This window comes from Cibotium barometz, chromosome 6 (assembly GCF_041138505.1).
Source record: "Cibotium barometz isolate CiBa-2024 chromosome 6, ASM4113850v1, whole genome shotgun sequence".
NCBI lineage: Eukaryota > Viridiplantae > Streptophyta > Polypodiopsida > Cyatheales > Cibotiaceae > Cibotium > Cibotium barometz.
The window spans coordinates 60828169-60852595 of NC_141051.1; the positions used below are offsets into that span (position 1 = coordinate 60828169).

Here is a 24427-nt window from a genome sequence, read left to right on the forward strand (position 1 = left end):
CATGTGAGTCTCATGTTAAGTTTAAAATTGACATCAAATATTTGGTAATCTATATGTGTTTTCTTTAATAACACCTACGTCCTCTTTGTTCTTTTCAGCTGACACTAGATTTTGATGTTGTACGATATTGAGCAAAACACATGTTATTTTGCTAACTCTGTTCAGCAATATAATGGCCGCGTTAGAGAGTAAGTCCCTATTGACATTTCCCTCTTCCACACATTGGAACATCTCCTAATGGAGCCGAACCTTGTTCAATGCATGACATATCATAAGATAAGGGTGCTAGCCCAACCAAACGATATCAGTTGTGGATGGAGGACGGCCCTAAATGCCTATCTTTTAATAAAGAAAAAAATTTATATTCCTGGTTTGTAACGTAGACTTGCATAATCAAACATAGCTATAATGTCCCTAGCAAAGAGTTTCTCTGTGTACAGAAAATAAGTCTGAACAAATATGCTCCCTTGCATGTAAAACAATTTAGGACAAAATCTGTACAAAGAATTATTTTGGCTGTCCATGATCGTGCAGAAGAAGAGATCAGGAGGGCGGACGAATTTGCAAGGGAAGCTGCAGAGAGAATACGTCAACGAGACGAGGAGGGGAAAAAACAAGTCCAAGAACATGTGGCTGCTCCCCCTGAATGAGTCCCCTGAATGAGTATGGCAGGCTGCAAGAGGAGGTGGATGAGTGGGTGGACTCCAAGAGGTAGGTCGAGCTGCTCTGCAGGCAGAGAGGGAAAGCAAAGAAACACTATGGGAAGAAATGGAAAGACTGCAAGAGGAGAAAAATCAACGGCCCCCTCACTCCCAAGCGCAGTCGACCTCTCAAATCACGACGTCGCTCCCATGCCCCCTGACTCTTCTGATCGACGTCACCACCCATCATTAGACTTATATTTACATTTGTAACATTAACATTAATTTTGTAAGAGACCTGACATTGTTTTGTAAGAAAAAAATCTTTCATATATACAATTGTTTTTGGAGTTACAATGTCTCAATACTGTCATCATTCAATGATTAATCAAGTGAATAGTATGAGAGACAGATTGTTTGCAAGAAAGTCGATTTCTCTTTTCGCCTTGGCACCTATAAAAAAGGGGTTTTGTTAGTGTTATATTACATAATGTTATGCACAGCATACTAAATGGTGAATGTAAATATAAATGGGTTAGCTTTTTAGTATCCATTATAAATGTATAATCTTTTGGAAATTGTTCAATCTCCTCGTATGTAAGGTCCTCTCTAATTTGAGAAAGAGATGTTTTAGATAATGTGTTCAGCATTGTAAGCAATTTCCCTTCCAAATATATCTCCATTACTAGAGGCGTATTCTTGAGATCTAACTCCAAATCTTGATCTATTGGAACAAGGTTGCCATTAACATAATGATATCTGGTGTAGTGAAAAGTTAAAATGAAGTTTTGAGAGCCAATAATGTACTTGAAAACTATTGACTTATTCTCCAAAATAGAAATGATGCCTTTTGTCTTTCTCCTGTCCCAACCATTGTCCAAAAATAGAAATGATGCCTTCTGTATTTCTCCTGTCCCAACCATTGTCCAAAAAGTCCAGTGCCTTACTTGAATTGCAAATAAACATTTTTGAAGTATTTCTTATTTCTTCATCAAAGAAGAAGTCAACAAACACTTTGATAGGCATAAAAAAAGTAAGCTTGACATTCTTTGTTGCAACAGATGCCTTCTTAAGAGACTTCTGTATGTCGTGATACAACCTGATCCTATAACTTTCACTAGTTTGTGGAGTTGGCAATGGCCAATCTTTTCTTCCAAATAATGGGAGGGGTAATGGAGTCAAACGACCCCATCCAAAAGACGTGTTTGGCTCTAAGTTCTACATATCATAAAAAAATATGCCATGGTCTGCAAGATCTCTATGAGTTCTTCCTTTGTAAATTTGTTCTCCTACATATGCATGGAAAGCGTCAAAAATCCCACTTATACTCTCCTCCACTGGTTACCAGTCTATCCTATTGGATGGATAAATATCTGCATAAAACCAAATGATAAAACATTTTTAAAACAATAATTAGACACTTTTAAAACAATAAGGAGACATGATTTAATGGATAAAAAACTACATAATAATAACAATTAAACACTTTTAAAACAAAATAAGCTTTGACTAAGATACTACTCATAGTTGGGGCGATATTGTGGAAGACCAGGAGGATTTTTTTCACCCTCAATTCTACATGCTGGAAAACATGTTGTATTAGTACCTCTATCACACGCTTGCTCGATTCACATACTTTGAACTCTTTAACTTGTCCCTTGAATGGTTCCACAAATTTATTAGCATTTGTCCTCTTCCTTTTTCTTCTCTGTAAAAGTACCCAGCTCCCGATTGTAATTGTAGATGGTATCCATGTTCCATCGTCCGTATTATAACTATTGAATATAGTAATAGCTGAAATGCTAGTACGAGGCTTTCTACAGGTTGCCATTTTGTGTAGCAAAAGACACATGGAAGAAAAAGATGAGAGCTTAATTTGAAGAAGAGTTAGAAAAAGAAAGAACGACTATGTTGGAGACAAAGACGATCAGAGCTAGTTTTCGGGAATGACACTTATTTCGACGCTTATTTCAACAAACAGAGAAGTTTATTTCAACTTTCATTTTGATGCTTATTTCAATGACGCAGATACCGTTGAAATTAGACGTCGAAGATTAATTTAGATCTTGTAGTAGTGTTTGGTGATCCTTGCATTTAGATGCAATTGAAAAAGAAATAGCTCCAATGATGTGACAGTGATGAGATATTTTAGTTGTAATATGTTGCAACAGAGGTTTGATCTGTGGCTTCTTTCTCTGATAGTCGTGAAATCTATATTAAACTCGAGAGTGTTCATATATGGAGAGAGAAGATGTCCAAAAAGTGTCATGTATCTCTCTAGATGTCTCTCTAGCTCAAGAATTCGGGCCCCCATACGAACTATGGTTTGAGTAACGCTCTGCAATACTATGACCTTTGCTCATCAATGCCGCACCCTAATTTTCTAGTGTAACAATGTTGTCATGTGCTGTGAGTGTAAGGGCAACTGGCATGGTCCATTCTACTATATTATTGCCTCTTTGCATAGTGGCACTCTCTTGAGGGTGACCTTTACCATAGCTAGCATTGCTAGGGCGAGAAGTCTAATCTATTGGACAATGAAAGATCTCTTGTACAAAGACCTATTGTACGAAGTAGATAGGAATTTGTCGGTTGTTGTTGGGCAAGGTCTTCTCTATCTCTTTTAGTCATTGTATGATAACTCATGCTAAGCTTGTGGATTGAAGATCTGATACCTTCAATGCTTCACATGGCTTGAAATCCGGAATAATGTATCGTGAATAAAATCATTTAGACATAGCTTGTTCACCTCTTTGAGAGAAAGAGGTGGTGGACCCTCCAAGGTATCATCATCTGGTTGTTGTCCAGAAAATTGTGTGACAAGTCTTGATAGCCATACCGCAAGTACTCTATCCATTGTGATTGAAATCTCGTCGATGACAAGCAGTAGTGGTGGTAGAGGAGGTAGTGGTGGCTGAGAAGGTAATGGTGGAGAGACGTTAGCTTTTTCTTCTTCCACCATATTCACTACAAATATACCACCAAAAAACCAAGAACTTAGAGATATGACCATGAGTTTTAAAAAGAAGTTGATAATTAACATTGCATGGTTTATATATTCACATTGCATATTAGTATTGCTTGCATGGTTTACATATTAATATTGCATGGTTTATATATTCACACTACACATTGGTATTTGGTAAACAAAAATGAGCGACTTCAAGAAGTTGATAATTTACATTGTATGGTTTATATATTCACACTACATATTGGTATTGCAGTAAATGAAAATGAGCGACTTCAAGATTTCAATGACATGTTGTGAACAATCAATAAGACACATATCACCATCAAGTGTCAAACTATAAATATTCATACTAATAGATTTACATATTTACATTGAGAGATTTCATACTAATAAGAGATGACATAACGCACATTAATTCAAGGAAATACACTGGCTCTTCAAAATTAAATCAAGAAGATTTGAAAAAAAAAAGATTGTTTATTTGTCATGAGGACGAAGCCCATAATAACCCTTTGAGATTTGAACACCAAAATATTGAGCACCACATCTAGTGATGCTAAAAGTTGATAGGCTTGTGATCGTTCAATGGGATTTTGGGCAAGGCTGCTATTATAAGCTTTCATAATATTACGGACTAAGAAACGTAGGTCACTAATGTTCTCAACCATGACATATTACAATAAGTGCTTCATATGATAACATAAAGAATATATGTGATTGCTTCAAAAATAGCTACATCATGAGCGCTCTCGTGAAGGGGGAAAAAAAAGCGACCGTTGAAGCTAGGATGCTGTGCTACGCCTAAGTGCCTCTCTCTCTCCTTTGCGACTCCTGCCCTACCCAGAGGCTTGAAGCCCTTTGTATACTTTACTCTCCACAGCACCCCCCCCTCACGTGCATGGGCACCGAGTGGAGGGGAACCCCTACTCTACTCAGAGAACAGGGAACCTGCTCTGGGAATAAGTCATCTCAGACTACTAAGAACACACAAGGTGCCTTTCAGCAGTTCCTACAATGGCCCCCGGCCATGGATGGCAACAGAGAAACCATGCTGAAGTATGAGCAGCTGTTAGAAGACTTCATGGACACCAAAAAATAGCTGGAAGAGTCCAGAGCCCAAGTGGAAGAGCTAAATCTGACGTTGCTGCAGAAACAAGTCGAAGAAGAGACTCAAATCAACAAGCAAGCTCCAGCTAAGGTAATGGACACATCAGGTAAACCCTCTTCCATTAATCCTGTGGTTTGTCTTCCACTTGAGCTGGTTCATTCGTTGGAAACTGATTACACAGCCCGTTGTTTAGTTGGGTTAATGTTTGGGCTAAGACCACCAGTAGATTTCCTTAGGGGTGGGTCAAAGACAACTGGATTTCCATAAGTATCGAGGTAGAGATCATCCAAGCCCTCCCTACCTCTTTCTATTCAAGGACCCAAATATGGCCCTTAAGGTCCTAGGTTCAGGGCAATGGATGTACAGGAATATCCCATTCTGTTTCTTCAGTTGGTCCAAGAACTTTAACCCTCAAGGTCCAAAACCCTCAGCTTGCCCGGTGTGGGTTGAGCTTCCTAACCTGCCCTTTTACTTGTACCCTTGGCTAAAAAAAATTGTCTCCCCTATAGGGAAAGTGCTAGGCATGAGACCCAAGAATGACTACAACCCGGCTTGGCATCCTCAGGTCCTTGTGGAAGTAGATCTAGATAGGCCCCTTATTGATGAGATTGAAATCAATTGCGGTGAGTATATCATCCAACAAAGCATTCTATACAAACACCTTCCCAATGCATGCTTCCATTGTGGAAAGCAAGGGCATGTTATCAGAGAGTGTCCTTCAAAATACCCCAATTTGAGTGCCACTAGTGTCCCTAATCTTCCCCTAGCCATCAACCAAGTTCAGCCGACTGGAGTGAATAAGAATATGACTGTGCCTTCTCCCCTTGTTCCCTCTACACCTCAAAAGAAAAAGGAGAAAAGTTTACAGTACCCAATAGGAAGAAGACATTTAGACAGAATAGGGCAGGAAACCAGAGGGCATTTGCCAACTTCGCCTTATTAGATAGCATCTCTGACCCTGATGATTCGGTTGACTCCCAAGAGATCAGTCAATCCACGCCGTTGGATAGATCTAGAATTCTGGCCGAAACTAATCAAATGGACCATGACCAAGTTCTCATGCCCCTCGCAATGATGGCTGGACCGTTGGGAGATGAGCAAGACAGGGGTGAGCAGTCTCTGTCTGATACAGAAAATGGCTTGCCCAAAGAAATGGAGATAGTCAAGGATTTGAAAACAATGCATGCTCAAGTTGGATCCACCACACCTCAAGTTGCATCCAAAGTGGGACCTAAAAAGATTAACTCCTAGAAAAAGGGCAAATGAGATGCACCACTTTGAATGTCAAGGGGTTGACTGACCTTTCAAAAGTCCAACTCGTGAAACAATGGCTAAGGAAACAAGGAAGATTTGACTTTATAGCTCTAACTGAAGTCAAAGTTAGCGGGGATGAGCTTGAAAAAAGGTTGCTCAACATCTCTAAAAGAGCACATCTAGATCTACACAGCCCACTGTCAGGGGTCTAGAGAGGAGTGGCTATGGGTATGCATGTGGACCGTCAGAATGAACTGAAAAACATGAGAATTGATATGTTGTTTGATCAATGGGCTGCATTTGAAATGGCAACCTTCTCCTTCATTGGGATTTACGCTGGAGGTCCTCAGGCGGTTAGAATCAGAACCTGGAGTACCCTGAGAAGCGTCCGTGATCCTATCATTCTAATGGGAGACTTCAATATGGTGGAATCCAAAAATGACAAATTAAGAGGGCTCGGACAGGTCATTAAAGGGGCAGAGCTCCTAGCATGGCAACACAGTGCTGATCACTTTGAGCTATGTGATGTAGGGAATATGGGAGACTTCACGTGGCAAAACTATGCCCATGGGGAATTGACCAGGAAAGCAAGATTGGATAGAGGATACATTAGCAAAACCCTCGGTAACTCCTACATCAGATGTGAATGTAGAACTGACATCTCTACTTGCCTCTCAGATCATTACCCTGTGATATTAATGTTGGACAACCATGACAAAAAGGTCTCTAATCAATGGTTCCACACGGATCCTGCCCTGTTCAAAATACCTATTATTCAAGAGGAAGTCAAAAGAATCTGGACTGAATTCTTCAGCTGTGGCATTACCCCGGCGAGGGCTTCGATTCTGGCCATCAAATCTACCTAAGCTCTTTTGATTTGCTTTAGGAAAGAGGTAACTAGAATCAGGAAAAATAGAAGAGATCTGCTATATCTGAAACTAAAAGAACTGGAAAGGGCAGCCCCAATAAGGAAGATGTGGCTATTCAAGAAGCTGTTCTTGGTACTAGGGCTACAATTAGGAGAGAAGAGGAGGTAACCCAAAAGCAAGCCCTTCTTTTCTTTAGAGATTGGTGGGCTGGGAAAGCTGACCTTCCCACTCTTGAGATGTTCAAAAGTCAAACAATGTAAGGACAATCCCTACATTGCATGATCCTAACTATCTGGATATCCCCTCTGAGGAAGGGAATAGATCAAGAGTCTTCCAGTACTTCAACAACATTTTTAGTAAAGGGGGAGGGGTGACCAATGACCAACTCAATTGCATTGCTCTTATTGGACAGGCCAGGAAGCCAACCATACCTGACACACTTGCTAAAGAGTTAGAAAACAATATCTCCAAAGAAGAGATTGGCAAGACCATTGACTGCCTAAAGGTGAGGAAAAGCCCAGGGATAGATGGCATGCCCGCTGAATTCTATAAGACGTTCAAGGATCTCTTGCTGTCTCCCTTACTGGCGGTGTGGCAGGAGGTTGTCTCTTTTGGGGTGCTGCCTCGCCCGATCAATGAAACTTATCCATAAGAAAGGGGAGAAGAATGAATTGGAGACCGATTACCATGTTAAATTGTGCCTACAAAAATATTTGCCAATTGGAGAAGAAGGGTGGATAAAACTTATCCATAAGAAAGGGGAGAAGAATGACTTGAGCAATTGGAGACCGATTACCATGTTAAACTGTGCCTACAAAATATTTGCCAAGGCCCTAGCACTGAGACTGTCCAGTCATCTAAAGAATTGGATCAGACAGGAGCAGAAGGGCTTCATCAAAGGAAGGTACATTCTAGATGCCATTATCACTTTGTGGGAGGGCATGGAGTATGCAGAAGAATCGGAACATGACTACATATTCTTCAAAATTGACTTTGATAAAGCCTGTGATAGGCTCGGTTGGCATTATGTTCTAGAATCCCTTAAACACATGGGTGCAGGTCAGCACTTCATCCAGATGGTGAGTACTCTTTTTGGGAATGCTACGGCTAGGGTTAACGTCAATGGTGTGCTCTCTGACGCTTTCTCCCTGACCAAATCTATCAAACAAGGCTGCCCTCTAGAACCCCTCCTCTACACTATTGCTGCAGATGGTCTGAACTGGCTGATTAAAGATAGGATAGACAAAGGGGAAATGAATGGTATCTCTCTTCCCAACAATAAACAGCTATGCACCCAAATGTTTGCTGATGATACTAATGCCATGGTTGCCAATACTGAGCTAAGCATTAAGTGCTTTTGGGAGTGCTTGGACATTTACTGCAGGGCTTTTGGCTCAGTCATTAACCATAAAAAAACAGGTATCAGGACCCTTATTGACAAGCCTCCTAACTGGCTGATTCAAGTTGGCTGTAAAATCTTGGAAGAGGGAGTAATTTTCAGATTATTGGGCATTCCCATGGGATTCAAGGTCACCCTTAAGCAAAGATGGATGTGGGTGCTAAACAAGGTGGAAGAGAAACTTACCAGATGGCAAAAAATGCATCTAAACCTGGGGGGTAGAAAGATGGTAATCAACCACTTCATTATCCCTTCTATCATCTACTTTCTTGGCTATTGGAGACCGCGCCCAATCTCTGATCTATTGCAGTTCATGAGGTTATGCATGAACTATCTATGGGGAGGGGACCCCTGGATTAGGAAAATCCCTAAAGTCAAGTGGGAATGGTGCTACTTGGAAACAGGTAAAGGGGGCCTTAGAATCAAAGACATGTCCAATCTGGCTAATAGAATGGCTGCCAAGTGGGTGCTGAGAAGCTTTCTCTACCCCTCTGAAGACTAGGCTGTTGATCCACAAGAAATCTGGAACAATTCTAGCTCAAACAATTCCCCAAGTGGAAGAGCTCCACCCGCTCACAATTATGGCTAGCAAATACTTGGTGAAACTGGTTGGCAGCCAATTGGTCCATTCGCTTTGGTCCGCTTGGAATGCTATCAAGACTGACCTTATCCTGTCTAAGAAGCCTAGTTACACATGGGGTGTACATGGGAGAGACTCTATCTGGTGGCCAAGCATTCCCCTCCCCCCAATTGATAATGCCCAAGCAGAAGCGGCTTTGAGAATGCACAGGAAAGGAATTTGCTATTGGTGGGATATTTGGGACAAAGACATCAATTCTTGGATGTCCAGAGCTGATCTGATCAGAGATTATAATGTCTCATATGCAGAATTAGACCTTATTAGGATAAGAATCAGATTATGGCACCAATCGGACACCTGGCTGCTTTCGATTAAAGATATGCCAGCCAGGGATTTCACTGACGTAAATGAGAACATGTGAACATGTTAATAACATATGTTAATAACACAAAAAATCTTGTGATCACATATTATATTCACAAAGCTTTCACAAGGGCCTAAAAAAATTATCTTTATCGGGCATAAAAAATCTTCTTAGGTGGCCACTGACCTGCTATTATGTGAAGATGGTAACATGAGAACATGTGAATAGCTTATTCCCATGTGTAGCCAAGCTTTTAAGGGGTTCCCAAATGGCAAGTGACCTGTTATTTTGTGAACGGTAACATGAGAACAGGTGAATAACTTGTTCACATGTGTTATTATCACAAAAAATCTTGTGATCACGTCAATATTAAATCCCTGATGGCAGCACACAAAGCTTTCCAATGGAAGAATCAAAAAGGACTTCTCCCTATTCCCCCCAAACAGAGGACTGATCCTATCCATTGCACTCTAAACAAGAGATGGGGAATCATGGTATTTTCTATTTGATAAGCTATGGAATAAGTATATGGAACCAAAAAAAGCATGCCTAGCGTGGTTGGTCATGTTCAAAGCTATTTGGACCCAGCTTAAAGCCTTCAGACTTAACATAGGGGATGGGAAGTGCCACAGATGCAAGGAGGTGGAGGATGACATGCACATTTTCATGCACTGCCCTATTGTTGCAAAGAAATGTTTCGAGTCAAGTGCATTCAGCTATGGAATGGTTACACCCTTGGCTGGAAAAACTTATTACTTGGAGAAGGCATCGGGTGCACCTTGGAACTATGGGCTGTCCTGAGAACCGAAATGTTATGGGACTTGTGGTTAAATAGACTTGATTCCATTTTTAATAGTATGCATGCTAACAGTTTCAGGCCGAAAGAGAACTTGATTCATGTAGGTGAAAGATGCATACAAAGACGGTTGAAAGACCTGGACACCAATCTTCATCGGCTGCAAGAAAAAGCTAAAGGAAAGCAAGTGGATTAGATAACACGGCAAATTCAAGAACTGTGGAAGATGAGAGAGGCTGTCATCTCCAAGGGTGTGTTGCTCATCAAAGCACTCTATGCCTTTTGAAAGTCACACTGACGAAAAGAGGGAAAAGCTGGTATCACAGCTTGAGAAACTTCTCAATAAAGTCAAAGGCAAGCTTAGGGCCTGCGGACCTGTATGTCATGTGCATGGACAGTGGTCTCATTAGAGTTCTCAACATGTAACCTGTCTCTTTCTAACCTCTTAAAAGCAGCCAGTTTTTGAAAAAAGAAAAATATGTGAGCTTAAAGAGGAGGATGAGTGCTAAAACGTAGTAGAAACATGCTTATACTTTCAATGATGCTTATACTTTTTGTATACTTTTTTGTGATGCTCGCTCCAAGTTTCTTGCCTATCATCCGGAAGGGTTGAATAATGCGTGATTGTTGTTGTAGACATGCTCATCCCCCAATCAATCAAAACCTATATACACATTATCTGAATGGATTGGAAAATGAATGAGGATGTTCTTCTCATGGAGATCATTGTGCATTAACTCGTTATCATGAAAAAACTCCACTGTCCCCATCAATTCATTGATAATGCTAAAAATTTGTCACTCGAAGCGCTCCGCATTTTCAACCTCACTTGGAATGTCCTTAAAGTCTCTTGGTGTAGGTTATCTCCCATCTGATCACATCAAGAACATCTAGCTATCTAAGTGGCCTCCATTCCAATATATCTATATATTAGGATAGGCTCTTCCTCATGCCCCACTAAACCAAGCGGCCCAATGATTCTTCGATGACAAACATGCAATCGAGTCACCTCGTTCAATGCATACATTTCCTTTGAAACCATGCCATCACTCCTAATAATGCATTCTTTTTAGACACGTTCACATTAAGTTACATACTTGAACAAAGGCACCTTCACCCAATCTTGTAGTGCCAAGAAAGAGATGTTGCTTTGCTGCAACAACTTCAGCATCAAAGCGAAGGGCATGTATGTAACACCTGGCCTTGCTTCCACCGACAAGGTTGTTGATGACTGCGAAGCTTGAGAGGAGAAGTGGCCTCCTGTATGGAAGATGTTATAGCCTTCTTTCCCTCAATAAAAGGTTTAGCAATCCTTTTCTTTAAATCCAAGTCGGCTAGAAATGCTGGGTTTGCAATGCTCTACAGCAAGTGAAGAAGTAGTCCCAACAAATAAAGACATTCCACACGCATCACTCCCTTCGGGAATACAAATTCGATTCTGTTAAATGACATCGCTCAATTTTGCTTAACTCTCTTCGATTCTATAGAATGTGCCATGATACCTGCATCGCCACATCTAAATTTATAAAGAGCCAAGACGCCATGGTAGCAGAGTGTCAATATAAAGAGCCTCTATAGAGAGGCTTGAAAGGGGCTACATGCCATGTATTGCCATGTAGAGAACTTCAAGGGCTAGGACACCATAGTCGCCTTGAGAACTTCAAGGGCTAGGACACCATAATCGCCTAGTGTGAGTGTTGCAGAGAGCTACTACTGGACTGTGGTGCTAAAGGCAATTCATAAAGAGCAAAGAAGCAAAAAGGCTATGGGTTGGCACAAGCACAAGAATTAAAAGTCGCTCTAACACCATATTAAGGTTCAAGTAGAAACAAGGGGTCGAGGAGATAACGTGCTTTGAGATTGAAGATCTCCATAGCTACGCAGAGGAAAAGTGAAGAGGATGAACACAACTACCAAGAACAAGAGGAAGTAAATGTATATTAACACTATTACAAGAGGGAACTCTTATTCTGGAGAGGAAGTGGGTTACAAAGTCATAACCTAACAAACAAGTGTCCGGTGGGCGTGTGAATGTATGGTGTAGTGTATGCGGTGTATGAACATATACATGGTACACCCATACTTGAAAAACACATCTGTGACTCGTCGATGAAATTCATAAGTGAAATGGTTGTTATGACTACCATATCGTATCAGCTCAGAAATATCATATATTATGATTCATTTCATTAAATCGGACAACACGCAGCGTATTGTCATGCTCCTCTCCACCATAGTCCAGACGAAGAAAGACAAGTACGGCGCAACCGACGTGAATGCAACACGCAGCTTGTTGTCATGTGCTTGCAACCCTCCTCTACACCATAGTCCAGACGAAGAAAGACAAGTACGGCCAACCGACGTGAATGCAATACGAACGGCGGTAAGATTAACGTGACAGGTACTGTGTAAGTACTCTATTTTTGCAACCAGCTAGACCTGCTTTTGCACGGCAGTCGGAACAGTGTTGGAGCTTGAGAGACGTACGACAATCGAAAACACGTCATGAAACAAATCGACTACTCTATTTTTGCAACCAGCTAGACCTGCTTTTGCACGGCAGTTGGAGCAGTGTTGGAGCTTGAGAGACCTACGACAATCGAAAACACGTCATGACACAAATGGACTACTCTATTTTTGCAACCAGCTAGACCTGCTTTTGCACGGCAGTCGGAACAGTGTTGGAGCTTGAGAGACCTACGACAATCGAAAACACGTCATGACACAAATGGACTACTCTATTTTTGCAACCAGCCAGACCTGCTTTTGCACGGCAGTCGGAACAGTGTTGGAGCTTGAGAGACCTACGACAATCGAAAACGTCATGACACCAAACGACATTCATTTTAATGTGAATTTCACCTTGCAAATTAGCCATACGAGAGAAATTCACCTTGCAAATTAGCCAGAGTTGGGACGCTAATCTACACTTTAAAAACGTCGTAACTGCTGACCCATAATTCATTACACGCTTTATGCTGACTAAAGGTCTTTGGCCTAATTCGCACCCATACATTTGTGAGAATTCACGCTTCCCCTTTTGCCAAGCGCATGGACAAATCGAAAATAAGAAGGTATTCAGAAATTTACAAGATCTGACATTTAATGATTACCGAGTCTAGTTCAATTGCTTACCAGCTTCCCAGCAACATCTTATTAGACAACAATACCACGATCAACAAGAGCGAATGTGTGAGTATCAAACACGAAAACCATTAATGATCAATGATCAACTCTCTGCCAAATACGATTCGAACGTCCATAGACCAATATGCAAGAGTGCTTGCGAAATTCAAACCCTAATATTGCCTCCAAAATTGTACAGTAAGAAGCCGATAAGTGATAGATACATAATTGTCTGGGCTCTCTTGGGGCAGTACCCAGCGGTACTCTATTTCAGTATTACAAAATGAAACCCTTGACAATGGGGACCGTCGTACCGAAAAGAAGAGAGAAGCTGTGGAGAGAGGCAAAGGTGGTTAACCATGCAAAATTCGAGATTAGGCACTATTTAGTATCTATATTAATGTCCGTTCAAAGACCTGTTACTATTCTAAGGTTGGTGAGCCTGCTGAGATGGACCTAGGGGTGGCGCAAGCAACGAGGGGGGTTTTCATTTCACAGGATAGTTCAAGCACTTCGGAGAGGTCAACCGGGTGTAGGGGGTGCTGTGACCAGTTGAACCGTTGGAGGAGGCGAGCTGTCCAGAGCTGGACAACGGCGTAGCCAAGGGCTCGACCCGGGCATACTCTCCGCCCAGCACCGAAAGGGGCCAGCCGCAGATCATTTCCCCTTATATCGACGTCGGCACCTCCATAGCACGCAAGAAACCTCTCCGGCTTGAACTTGTCCGGCTCAGACCAGATCGAAGGGTCGTGAGTTATTGCCCACATATTCACCATCGCCGTCGTGCCTGCCGGGACGTGATGCCCGGCCACGTGTACGTCAGAGATTGCAAGACGTGCCCATGACAGTAATGGCCCCGGAGGGTGCATTCTCAAGGCCTCCTTGATCACTGCTTGCATGTATGGCAACTGACCTAGATCGGACTCCCTTACAGTCCCTCTTGTTCCAACCACATTGTCAATCTCCTCTTGCACACGGCGTTGGATTGACGGGTGCAGCACCAGCTCCGCAAGGATCCACTCCATCAGGATGGCAGTGGTGTCAGTACCTCGGAAGATCATCTCCTGCACGCACAGTTCATGTAAGCCAAGATCAGATCTACGCTACCTCACGAGAAGCTAGTGATGGTTAACAACGTTCACTCACTAATCGCGCTTAATGATTCTAATGGCCTTACCCACAGAACCGCGACCATGTCTGCATCCGCGAGCTTCTCCGACGCGTCCAGAGACAGCAGCACGTCCACGAAGTCGCCAGTGATCTCATTACTTCGCTGCCCCGCAGGTGTCTGCCTATGCTCATCGATTATCTTCTGCACAAACACTCTCACCTCAGCCACCAGTGACTCACAGCGCTGTGCAATGCGATCCGTGTCGAAAAAGCTGAACCACTGGAGATGGTCACCCCAATTGAAGGCACCCAGCAGCTCGAATCCCTCTCTGATCATGCCAAGTAGCCTCTCTGCCTCCTCATGCCCGGCCCCAAAGTCGTACGTTTTGCCAAAAACACAGCTCATGATGTTGTTCACAGAGGCCCGCTGGAGGAATGTGCGAGCCCGGATACCCCCGTCGTGAGCCATAGCCGCACACATGGCATCCAGCATGAGGGTTGCCTCGAGCTGCATGCGCGGCCCATGCGCAGCAATCCTCTTCGGAGCAAACAGATGATTGGCAGCAATTCTTCTCAGATTGCGCCAATAGCCGCCATAAGGAGCAAATCCGATTGCCCGATCAAAGAGAAGCTGCCGAGCGGATTGTTTGATCGGACGGTCAGCGAAGGAGGAACTGTTAAGAATTTCTCGGGCGATCTCGGGCACGCATGTGAGGATGACGCGGGTGTTGCCCAGGCTGAAGGCCATGAGGGCGAGTGCAGAACATCTAGACGCTAGCTGAGCAAGGTGGACGTGCGCAAGCCCGCCCATATTTAGCAAGCTTCCGAGGACTGGCCAGCCGCGGGGCCCAGGAATGATGCTTGCTCTCTGCAAGCGGCCCCACGCATGGCCCCCCGGAGCAGCCCAATACCTCATTATCGTGCAAAAAGCAATGAGAACGACGGCGATGAGAATCGTGAAGAGTGATGAAGCCATTTGTGAGGAAGATAGTGATGGCAGACAAGCAACAAGAGGCAACGAGGCATGCCACCATGCTGCCTCCGGTGGTAACGAGTATAGGTAAGCTTCCATAGCCACAGCCATGGGAGCATGTAAGGAGCACAGCAGAAGAATATGCAGGAAGGTTTGACAGGGATGAGCCATGGATAGATCAGATAGAGAAGACGTCAAGCTTATTGACGTTGAAAGTGGAAGGGCGGACGTTGACAGCACTCTAACGAAGACAAGACACTCACAGTCACAGGAGAGTCGGGAAATCTAGCAGGATAGGCATTCACTTTCACCCAAATGATTGAAGAACGAGAGCCAGCGCCCGCTTTTAAAGTGCCAGCCGCCGTCGGACGTCAATCCTGCAGCTCTTTACGGCCGCATTTACGATTTCATTCTCTCATTACGCATCCTACTTAAGGCCATGATGGCCTGCAAAGCTATATTACAGAGTCAGACTACTCACCTAACCTAAGCTACCAAGCTACAGCACGGACGGTGACGGACGTTTTCTCACGTGGTTCGCAAATTGAAACCCATTTCGAGTAAAATAGAGCATAGAACTCGTAAACGTCTTAACGGATTGGTCACCAGCGCTAGGATTTGAAGGTTGCAGTACCCTTCCAAAGGGGTTAAAACCTTCACGAGGGGTGAAAACACAATTATCGGAAGGCAAGGGTTTTGAAAATTTTAGTTATATGCCCTTCCAATCTCTTCATTAAAAAAAATCTAGTTACAAAAAAACCCTTCAAAAGAAAAATAAGGGTTCCCTTAAAATTCTAGGCCTCTTGGTCACCCACTTTCTCATTGCTGAACCATAGGACATCAAAGTTCAAACCTTCGACTTTATACTATTTACTTCTCTTCTCAATTTTTTTTGTCTTCGTGGGCGAGGCATGGACTAAACATTGGGACCTAATTCGACATTCGTCAATGCTTAAACTATATCCGAATCTTGCACACCTTGGTGACCTCTTAAATAACTAAAATTCATTACTTTGTCAAAACAAATATATCAAAGGTAGCAACCCCTTTGTGTCCCTAAGTTGAAATTGAAATCATTTTTTTTAATGCAAGAGATTGTTTATATTACAGGTATCAAAATGATACATCACCCAGAGGTTACACCTTAATTCTCTTTAGCTTCTTGTACAGAAGCTTAGCTGTCCTAGATCTCTTTTCACTTCCATTATCCATGGCTAGTTTGCAAGCTTGAACTAGGAGGTCCCTGACATAAACTCTTGAACTATTGAGTGATCTGCCATGTGCATAATGAGCCCCGGCATTCCTATGCTCCTAGATGGCACTCAGAAGAACTCCTCTCATTGCATGCCACAGCTTAAAGATGGCTAGATTCATTCTACCTTTGCATCCAAGTAGGGCCTGTCTCCAGCTTATCCTATCCACAACCCCACATTCAGACAGGAGGGTCTTAGTCATAGCCCACAAGGGATACCTCCTTGCATTCCCACAATGCATGTCTCAGTGTCTCTGTTTGGCATTTGCACAATGGGCACCATGGATTGCCATCCTGCCACATACAGGTGAGTTGCCTAACAGGGAGATTATGATGGAGGACTCTCCATAGCAGCAAGTCAAGTCTCCTAGAACGAGTAGATTTCCATACAACCTTAGACCTTTTCCTGCACAATTGAGGTGTTAGTTTACAACCCAGCTTTTTCCACTTTTTAACTAGTGCATCCACCCATTTAGTGATGTGTTTTCCTCCTCTTTATCCTTTTGTCTAACCTTACTCCATTCACCACCCATTCCTTCAATTTCTATTCAGAGGAGCAAAAGGATGTGGAGGGCCAGTTTTCTTTGATGTTGCTGATCACATGTAACATATGTCTCTGCTCCCTGCTGCTTGTGAGAGAACGCCACTCATCATGGGAGACTGACCATTGTTGGGTATCCCTGTTCCATATATCCTTAAAGTTGACTATACCCTTGGCTTCTTATTTTTTAGCCATTCTTTTGTTGAGCCATAGTGCTAGAGAGCCATCTTTCATGGCTGCTTTACTTAGCCGAACATTCTATTCCAGAGATGAATCAACCCTGCCTCCCCCTATCCACTCTGCTTGGACTAGCACTTCTTTCCAATTACTTACCAACAGCTGAAGGTATCTAGAACCTTGTATTTGAATAGAGCCAGGGTACATGAGTTTGTCCATCCAGTGGGTTTGTGGCCAAGGCTTGTTTTCCACCTTAGCAATAGCAAGTTTCCATCTGGCTATGCATGCCCAGGGTTCAGCAATTGTTTGGCCTTGTCTACCAGATTAGGGATGCCCTAGCCACCATTCTCGCTGCCAGTACATACTTGTTCCCAAGATACAAAATTCCATAGCTTTCTATCCATTTGTTCAGCAATTGCTTGGCCTTGTCTACCAGATTAGGGATGCCCTAGCCACCATTCTCGCTGCTAGTACATACTTGTTTCCAAGATACAAAATTCCATAGCTTCCTATCAGCAAAGTCTTGCTGATCTTCAATGGAGAGTCGATGTGGATTTTTATAAGTGAATAATTTTTTCGGTACTATGAGCTAGGAACTATTGAAAAGGCCCCTGAATGAACAGGTGATGAGCGTTCTGGTTGCCAATGATGCCATAGGTACATGATGAAAGAATGATTGAAAATTAGAATTCAACCTGGATATTTTGGAGGATTATGATCAATGATACTATGGTTTCATTAAAAGATTGTTTTAAAGACAGCTGAATCTGTGAAACATGCAATTTCACATATACTATGGTTTCATTGAAGATAGCTGAATCTGTGAAACATGTAATTTCATATTCGGTGTATAAGTGGTGTGACTATCTTGAAGTTTACTTGAAGTGCCGGCTAGGGGGGGCGGGAACTCTTTTTCCTGTACCCTGGGCAAAACATAACCAAATTTCCAAATGGATCCTATCACTACAGTGATTGGGCGGTTGGCTAACCCATGGGACTAGGCTGGGACTGGTGGATCCCTAAAATGAGACTCAATTCTGTTATGGTACGATAGATGAAGTAAATCCCGAATAGTCTTTGTTCTATGGAAAAGAATCAATGGCTGTGCCTCTCTCGATGAGGAAAGAAGCATTGGTCTCTATGATCCAAGTGCAAGTCTTTTTCTTGATCTGATCATGTGACTTACGGGTTCGATCGGATCAGTTTGGTTAGTTAAGGTCTTGACTACGTTAGAATAAAATTACCCTGGAGGAATCACCCATACTTTCTGGGGGAGGAAAGTTTTTTCGGGTTCGGTTTTGGAAGAACCGAGGGATTAGTCTCTTGTCCGGATATCCGTGGGCGAGGCCCCAAGTAAGAGGCTCTACCCTGTACAAGAAGTGCTACTTTCGATGCTAGCACCCCTGATTTCGTTGCGCGGAGGGGACAGGGATCTTTTAGCTAGTATCAGAGCAAATTAGCTAAAGTGGATCAACCGAGAAGCAAGAAATATCAAAAATTTATGAAGTACCAGTAAAAGATTATAATTGTGTGATGAAATTCATACAAATTGACATTCAAAATAAAGATTCATAAATTGGTAATTGGGTCTTCAGATGGAAGTACCGCAATAGTATGGAATCCTTGACTTACTTGAGGCCTAGATATGATGGTATTTACCTTATGATTCCAAGGACCGTGACTACCCATATATACCGTGGGTATAACTGCAGCTCTTTACTGACAATATATACGAGTAAATCTAAGACCTTGAAATTATAAGCAAAAATGCTATCCAGATGATGAATTGGAATGCTCGTGGTTTTTTATGATTTTAGAATTCTGGTTGAGAATTGATGAGTTGATTTGGATTCTGATTGAAAGATAAGTTGATTTGGATTGATGAGAATTGATGAGTTGATTTGGATTCTGATTTGGATCCTGAATTCTCGTTGAAAGAAGATAAGTTGAACAAAGCCACAATGAGGATGAATGGGACGAATCCCAGTGATGATGTTAGTAACTAGAATGACGATTATGACTTCAGTAAATCACTATGAGATTAGTGGATTGTGCTGATAGATTGCTGCTGTTAATCCTTGACCCAGTGGATCTAATTAAGGGACGACAAATTGAAAACCTGCATAACTGAAATTCCTGGTGGGGAGGAATGATCAAATGGAATTTTTGGTCTGATGGACCATTATTGTGTAAAGAATATGAATAAATTATTCTCTGATAATGAGTTCTGTATGTTCTTCTTGTAGAAGGGATCTTTATCCCATGATTCTGTGGGGGGCTGACCAATCTAAAGAACCCCAGAATGAGTTGGATTCTAAAGTCAGATTTGAATTATAAATAAAGGGACTTAACAAGAATTTTCGTATTAATAGGATCATGGATCGAGGTCGTCATGGTAGGAATGATAACCCCCAACTCGATGAGGAAGAGCCCGACTTGGATGTTCGTAAAACTCTTCATAGATCGCAGCCTGGACCTTTCAAAGGTGAAGGGAAAAACTTGGGCGAGGCTGTTGAGAAGTGGATCGAGGCAATGGAAGAATACTTCGATGTCACCGGGTACAATGAGAAGAGTAAAATGGCTCTTGCAAGACTGAAGATAGTAGAAACAGCTAGAGTGGCATGGAAAAACCACTACAAGACAAGCCGTAAACCTTTGAATATCCTAAGTGAAGAATGCCAAGCCAGTTTCCATGGCCGAAGCAGTGAGGATGGAGAAGGATTTCGTCAAGGCCTTTAATGTCAAGGTCCCACCAAAGCCAGCACCATCATCTTTCAAAAGCTTTCTAGCTCCCGAAGGTGATTCAAACCTTCCACCACCTAAGAGACAATATGGTCAAGCTCAGGATATGAAAAGTTCCAGAATGGAAGAAAGGTCCTTTTCCCGGAACTCAATCCCCTGGAATTTAATTTCAGAAGTTCCACCCTTGAACAAAGAAGTGAAATGCTATAACTGTCAAGGATTTGGACATCGCAGTATGGATTGCCCAACTCCTTTTGGATCAAGGTTTTCGGGGCGGAAAAATCAGGGAGACCAAGATTCGAGACTCCAGCTCCTTTCTTCCTGATGAGTAATCAGGTTCATTTCCATCAAAATCAGGGAAATCCCAAAGGTAGACCCTCTAACCAACCCTCAGTTTCAATCCAAAGTAATGCAAGACCTCCACCTCAGAATAGGGGAAGAGAGAGATATTCCCAAATCGGCCGTCCACTTCCAAGGCAGTAACGCTGGAAGTGATTGAAGAAGAAGATGATGAAAGACATTATACTCCACATGCGAGATGAGGACATCTCACGTTTTTTAAGTGGGGTAGGATGTGAGATTCCTCCCTCCAGCTTTTGAGGTGTAAAGGTATAAAAACCTCACCCTCTGTTCTTGTAATTATTCCCCTCTTTGAAATAGAAGACAGATCTTATTTTACCCTGTTTTGGCCTAGAGAGAGAAAAAGTCTAGAGAGAGATAATCCTAAATTAAGATATCTTTGGACATAAAAATCCTCCTAGTGTGTAAAATGGATTCCCCTGAAACAAAAATTCAAAAAGAACTTTCCAATGTGCATTTGGAATTAATTAAAAATGTGTATAAAGGACCTTAGCCTAAGAGTCTACATTTTCAGAAATTTTTAGATTATGGTCCAATTAAGGTTCCAATGGGCCAATTGGATTAATCCAAGTGTTGGGATGAGATAAATCCAAAGAATAAAATAAAATACCCAAAAATGAGTAAATGCTCACATAAAGATGAAGAGTTGACTGAGTACAAGGTTTATTAGTTAAAAACTATGAGATATTACTAAAGAAATGAGATATTTTGGAACAATGATGCGTTTTTGACACCTTGGTAAGGAGAAGGAGACTCTTGAGGTAGGCACCTAATTCACACATGTGGATGAGTTTTTAATTTAAAAAAATTTATGATATTTTTATCTCTCCTCTCTCCTGGATTATACCAAATAAAAAAGGGAGCCAAACTGATCCAAATCTTGTCCAAATTGAGTCAAACTGAACTTGGAAAATTCTAGAACCCAATTGGACTTGGTTAGTGGCCTCCCTCACCTATAAATAGATCCTTAGTCTTTTGTAAAAACATCTGTGAACTATACCATGCCAATATTATATTAAAATAATGATATTTTCTATTATCCCTTAAAAATCATCTACTTTTGGAGAGATCGGAGCTTTTCTCTCTCTTCATCAATCCTTGGAGCTTTCTTCTCAACATACTAAACCAATTGATTGGTTGGGGGCTTCCTTCTAAGATAAAGAAGCAAACTAAATCTAGAGGTAAGAAGTAATTTCATGGTATTCATTAATATTCTCAAAAGATTTCACTTCTCAACCCCTCTCAAGCTTGAGAAGTTTCAAATTAATTGTTTTCAATGCAAATCAAGCTTTCTATAAGAATTCTCATGATTGATCATAAAAAAGTTAATCTTTATGCTTAATTAGAATGCTTTTTATGTATATATCTCTTTCTCCCAAAAGAATAGTCATTCCTATGACTAATTCTTTACCAAATGAATGCTTCTCATTGATAAATTCTTAATTCAAAATCAATCTCTAAGCTTGTTAAGCTAGAGGTTAAGAAAATGGCTTTTTATGCTTTTATGTTAATAAAATTATGGTAGATTTATGATTTAATTCCATAATTTGGATTTAAGATTAAGGATAGTTCTTCTATCCTAATTGTATTACAAAGTCTTAATCTTTTTAGAAAAAGTTAAAATTATCAATAATAGCAGCAAAGCTATGGTAAAAATTTTAGAAATTAATACATATCTTATTTTTATGTATAATGCTAAAAGAAGACTTCCTACCATATTCTAGGATTGGTCGTCCTATGCTAAAAGAATGATTTTCATCACATTCATGGAAAACTAATTTTTAGTGTTTATGCATAAATAATTAATTAAAGAAAAAAGAAATTTTTGATAATTTTATTTTTATGCAAAAAGAAAAATTTCCATGATAATGGAGATCCATGTAATTAAATGGAAAAAGAGAAATTTTGGTATATTAAAATAATGAACATTTTTATTTAAAGAGAAATTTTAGATAAATTTATTTTATGTATGAGAAAATTTAAATGATAAAAGAGGAATTTCCATGACATTTGGATTTCAATCATTTAAATGGTAAAAGTGGAATTCTTGGCAAATTTGAATTAATGGATATTTTTATTTAAATTTAAAGAGAAAATTTAGATAAATTTATTTCATGCATGAGAAATTTTTAAATGATAAAAGAGGAATTTTCATGACATTTGGAATTCAATCATTTAAATGGTGAAAGTGGACTTCTTGACATATTTGAAATAATGGATATTTTTATTAAAGAAAAGAGAAATTTTAGATAAATTTAGTTTATGACAAAAGAAGAATTCTTATGACATTTGGAATTCAATCATTTAAATGCAAAAAGAGGAATTCCCATGATATTTGAAATCCAAAAAATTAAATAAAAAAAGATGAATTTTTAGCATAATTCAAATTATAAGTATTTATCAAAAGTGAAATTTTGAGCATTATTGGGAAATATGGGTAGAATTGATTTTTGCAAATCCCATGAATATTTTACTGAAAAAGAAGAATATTGAATATATTTCACTTGAGAAGAATATGAAAATATCCATCGAGAAAAAGTACCTTTAACTAGGCCAAGCAATTGGTAAAAATTTAGAAAAAGTCCCATCGGTATCGAAAGTAGAAAATGTTACTAAATGTGATATGATGTAAATACGATGTGAATATGATGTGATAAGATGTGAATGCAATGTGATAGGATGTGTGTGGATGTGATAAGATGTAAGTGGATGTGATAAGATGTGATTGTGATGTAAATGGATGTGGATATGAAAAGATGTGGATGGGATGTGATGTGATGTAAATAGATGCAGATGTGAAGAGATGTGATGTAAATGGATGCAGATGTGAAGAGATGTGGATGGGATGTGATGTGATGTAAATGGACGTGATGTGATGAGATGTGATGTGATGTAAATGGATGTGGATGTGGATGTGGATGTGGATATGGATGTGAAGAGATGTGGATGGGATGTGATGTGATGTAAATGGATGTGGATGTGGATGTGAATGTGATGAGATGAAATTGAGATGTGTTGATATGTGAAAGGATGTGATGTGATGTAAATGGATGAGAATGAGATGTGGACGTGATGTAATGTGGATGGGATGTGATGTGAATCGGGATAGGTGTGAATGGATGAGATGTGATGTGATGTGATATGAATCGGGATAGATGTGAATGGATGAGATGTGATGTGAATGGATATGATGTGACGTGATGTGAATCGGGATAGATGTGAATGGATGAGATGTGATGTGAATGAATGTGATGTGATGTGAATGAATGTGATGTGATGTGATGTGATGTGATGTGATGTGATGTGAATCGGGATAGATGTGAATGGATGTGATGTGAATCGGGATAGATATGAATGGATGTGATGTGATGTGATGTGATGTGAATTGGGATAAATGTGAATGGATGAGATGTGATGTGATGTGATGTGGATCAGGGTAGATGTGAATGCATGAGATATGATGTGAATGGATGAGATGTGATGTGAATGGATGAGATGTGATTGAATGGATGTGATGTGGATATGGGTAGATAAGAATGGATGAGATGTGATGAGGATAGATGTGATGAGATGTAATATGATGTGATTGGATGAGAATGGATGAAGGACGATGGGAATACATATGATTGGATGTGGATTAAGCAAAGTGAATTGATGTAGAAGAATGTGGAATAACGAGAAATGATATGGAACAATGTGGAAAGATGAGAGTTCGTTAGAAACTGTATTTATGACCTGTTTTTAAATGATTGTTTTATGTCAAGAATGATGGGGAAACATTTTGACCATCTTGTGAATGAGGTCATGTGGAGACCTAATTGATAAAGTTGCAACAGCTGATGGAGAGTCAACGGAGGACGTCTCACATAGCAAGGTCCGGCCGAGGTCTTGACCAGCCTCAGTTCGATTTAAATGGTGAGCTTCCGGTACGATGGATGAGGGACCAAGGAAGCAGCCTATGAGTTAAGCGCTGGGTGACTATACGGTGCTCGGGCTCTAGGTGGCTGAAGATACCCACACGTGCGTCGAGGAAGAAAATGGAACAAGGAGTTAGAGTTGTTTTTTGAACTCGGGCATGGTTTTGGTTGATTGTCCTTGTTGGTCCTCAACGGATGAGTCCATGGCTCTTTTATATGGAGTGGTTGGTTGATCTTGCTGATCTTC

The 24427-nt window shown here is 41.0% G+C and overlaps 2 pseudogenes across 1 annotated transcript; both read right to left on the reverse strand.

Annotated features, from left to right (window-relative positions):
• Nucleotides 1–1025: 1025 nt before the first annotated feature.
• On the reverse strand, nt 1026–2472 carry LOC147637934 (uncharacterized; annotated as a pseudogene).
• A 10874-nt stretch (nt 2473–13346) lies between these two features.
• Nucleotides 13347–15302, reverse strand: LOC147637935 (cytochrome P450 78A4 pseudogene; annotated as a pseudogene). The gene is made up of 2 exons (XR_015266013.1): nt 14286–15302; nt 13347–14172 (listed from the first exon to the last, which is right to left on the reverse strand). The product of XR_015266013.1 is annotated as a cytochrome P450 78A4 pseudogene (transcript).
• Nucleotides 15303–24427: the final 9125 nt, after the last annotated feature.